Genomic DNA, 3,708 nt, shown 5'->3' with positions numbered 1-3,708 from the left:
CGAGGAGCCGTGGTGGCAGCGGTTTTTTACCGGCCTTGCCAAGAAATGAGTTTTTCCTCGGGCGAGGTGTTTACTCAGTGGCTTCCTCTCTGGCCTCACCCCGCTCCGCACACACGCGCCGGACCCGGCGGCTCTCGGTGCTGTTTGCACCCATGGCAACGTGCGAGGGACGGCTATTGCAAAAGGCGGCGTGGCTCCTTCCTCCTCCTCCTCCTCCTCCTCCTCTGCCACCCCAGTGCTGGTAAAATGGGGTCTGGAAGCTGGAGGGGTTATGGATGGTGGGGGACGGGCTGGTGACGGCGGTCGGGCTCTCCGGTTACATCCTCGTGCCGCGCCGGCGCTCCGACCTGTCTCCTGTAATCCAGCGCGGCGGCAGGGTTTAATTAATTAATGGGGGTTGGGGGTGCGGGGAGCTGGTGGAAAGCGATGCCGGGGGACTGAGAGGGGAGCAGCGGGATCCCATCCACCCCTCCAGCGTTTGGCCAAGGATTCGGGGGGACCGGGGATGCTGGCGTGCAGAGCAGGGGTGTTTTCCGGAGCAGCGGGAGGAAACAGCACATGGGATGGAGGGAAAACCGGGGAGATCTCCACCATTAAACGTTTGCTTTTAGCGTTGGCCCCGGCCAGGGAGACGATGCTTCTCTGTCGGAGGAAACTTGTAGCAAGACGGGGAGCGTGGGGCTTGTTAATATGGCTCCGGTGAGGAAGAGGAGGAGGAGGAGGTGCCTCTGCTCTCAGCTGGAGTTTCACGGAGCCCTCCCCTCGCGCCGCACACGTGCTCCGCACTGCCCCATAAATTATTTAAGTGCTTTGGCTTTCCTGCATGAAATATTCAGCCCGCTGCCGAGGGAGCTGGGGGGGAGGCTTGGGGGGCACGAGCACACGGAGCCGCTGGTGGGTACCCGGTAGATTGGGACGGTCGGGGGAGAGGGATCTTTGGAGCAGGTAGAAGTAACCCTGCGATGGCGTCGCTGCTGGATTCGGCCCCTCTGCCATAAATGAGCGGCCAGCTGGTGCTCACGCGGCGGCTCTGCCACGGCACGTGCCAGCACCACCGGCCCCAGGTGCTGGCAGGATGATGGGGTCTCGTCTTTCCCCCCTGCAGACGGGAGCTTTAATTGATGCTTTTTAATGAGAGGGCCGGACTCTGCTCTCGCTTGCACCCGCCGTGGTGTAGGAGATGTTTTACGGGGGGTCCCCAAAATGGGGGGATGAGGTTGCGGCCGGGTGTTGGATGAGATGTTCACGGGTGCCGGCCCGGCAGCGAGGAATGCCAAACTTGCCGGTGGAGGTGCCGGCAGGTCTGCCTGTCCTCTGACCGTGCTGGATTTGGCCCTCGGCTCCCCTGCCCTGCGGCGGTGCGGCCGGGATGCTGCTGTGCCCCGACGCTGGCACACGTCCGGCCCCAGGGCAGGGACTTGGGCTGTGTCACCGCATCCCCACCTGGCGCAGGACATCCGGATGTCCCAGCCCCCGGGGCGAGCCCTCACACCACCACTCAGGGCTGCAAAATCCCCCCGAAACCTGCAAAATGGGTGGAAACTCCCCCCCAAAAAGGGCTGTGACTGTTCCCAAAGCCACCGTTGGGACCACGGCCCTGCCGCGCTCTTCCGGAGCAGGGAGGGACTCGGTGAAAGCAATGCCTGGTTGCCCTTTTTCGGTGGAAGAAGCTGTTTTTCGAGGGCGTTTTCATTAAAAAGAAGAAGGGAGGGGGGGGAAAAAAACAAGCCCTGAGCAGGGCTGGAAACTTCAGCGACAGGAAGGAAACGGGGTGGTTTATTTCGGTCTCGAGTTTGCTCGTCGGGGCAAGGCTTGCCTCTCCCATGCGCCGATAGCAGGCCCTCCGTGAACAATGGGGTCGCGGGGGCCCTTCCCGGCAGGAAAACGGGTCGTTCCGGTGAAATCTCCCAGTTGGTGCTGAGTCAGCAGGTCCTGGTGGGACAGAGCGTGGTGCGGAGGGTGCCGGGTTAACTGGCCCAGTGCTGAGCAGGAGCGAACGCACCGGGAGGTGAGCTTGGATTTCCTTGGGGTTTGCAGCAAGCAACCTGCAAAACAGCCTGTGGGCGCTGGAGAAGGAGCAGGTTGCATTTTTGGGGTCTAGGAAAGACCCCCCCGCCATCGCTTCGTGCCTCAGTTTCCCCTCACGAGCGATGCTCATCTCCCCGGTCCCCGGCAGGAGAGGGCTGCGGGGCAGCCAGGTGTTACTCAGTGCCGGGAGCGGAGGGTTGATCTGTTATTACAGTTGCTAATTGGGAGCCGTGGGCACGCGAGGCAGCTCGCAAGAGCCAGCAGTTCCTATTTTTTATGGGCTCCGTAGGTGGAATTTGCACTCGCTTTATGGCTGCGGTCACCCAACAGAGAGCTCAGGCGTGGGAATTCCTATTTATCTGGGCACCGCTCCCGGTGGGGAGCCCGGGACACCCCGCAACCGCCACGGGATGCGAGGGAGAGGACTTCCAGGGCGCCAACACCGTGGCCAAGCCTTGCTCCATCTGGAAGAGGCTGCCTGCCGTGGGCAGAGCAGGTCCCCCTTTACAGCCAAGGGGGAGAAGATGGAGCCGCGCTGCCTCTGCCCATCCTGCCCGTCCCTCCGGGCTCGGCTCCGGCAGCATCTCGCGCACGGGGCCATCGGCATTAAATGAGCCCGACCCGCCTGGGAGCTGCCGATGGCTCTGCAAGAGCAGCCTCTGCTTTGTAATTTCTCTCTTACTAAGCGCGAGAGCCTCAGCTCAAAGCTCATGCTGGCAAAAATCAATGTTTTCACATTGAAGGAAATACTTGCAAACCTCTGTGTTTTTCCTAAGGGCTGTAAATAACGCCGCATGCAGCAGCTCGCACGGTGACGGCGGCTCCGTTACCACTCACTTAATTTACGCCCTCGCAAAGCCTCGGCCGCCCTCAGGCTCGGGGAGCCGGCGGCTGGAAGACGCCTGGGAAGCCAGGGCTAGCTTGCACCATCGCCCGTGCACCATTGCCCTTGCACCGTCGCCCTTGCACCGTTGCTTTTGCATGACGGGCTGCAGCGAGACGGAGCCTTGGCCACAGCGGGGTATCCGAGCCCCGTGGGAAGCCGGGGTTTGGTCCTGAGAGCCCGGCGTGCGTTCCGTGGTGGTAGGAGCAGGATCGAGGATCCCCAGATGGCGTCTGGGACTGCGCGGTGGCTCGGCCGGGGGTGTCCGCAGGGCTGCCCGTGATGGGGACAGTCAGTTCTGCGCTAGAATAACCGTCGGGGCTGCGGATGAGAGACTCTCCTCTCCATATCCATGGCCAATTTATCCCCATCCATTCTCACACCAGCAGCATCCTTTAGCTTAAATAGCTCTTCTCCCCTCCCCGGTGATGTATTTATAGCGCAATCCCATCCCTTCCCCGCTCTCGCTTTGCCAGGCTGACCGTGCCACGTGCAGGCTCTTGCATAAGCAACCCTCATCTCTGCCCATCCATCCTGGCACGGGAGCCGGTGGTTATCATGCTGTTCTCGCCTCCCTGTGATTTGTAGCTCTGCGATTTCCCGGGGCAAGATGCATCTCCAGGGTCAGTGGCGTTTTATTTATTCACAGCAGTTTTTAAAGCCGTAATCTGCCCGAAATGATTGATTTGGTCCCGCTGGGGTGCGGGGAGTCGGGCTGTAGGTGAGCAAGGGGTGAGGTTTCTGGCTTGCCGAATTATTCACCTCCGTGCAATGCTCGTGGCGGCTCCGGGGGAAGC

This window comes from Aptenodytes forsteri, unplaced genomic scaffold, assembly GCF_000699145.1.
Source record: "Aptenodytes forsteri isolate BGI_AS27 unplaced genomic scaffold, ASM69914v1 Scaffold471, whole genome shotgun sequence".
Taxonomy (NCBI): Eukaryota; Metazoa; Chordata; class Aves; order Sphenisciformes; family Spheniscidae; genus Aptenodytes; species Aptenodytes forsteri.
The sequence above is the reverse complement of the archived record's forward strand: the minus strand, read 5'-3'. Positions refer to the sequence as shown.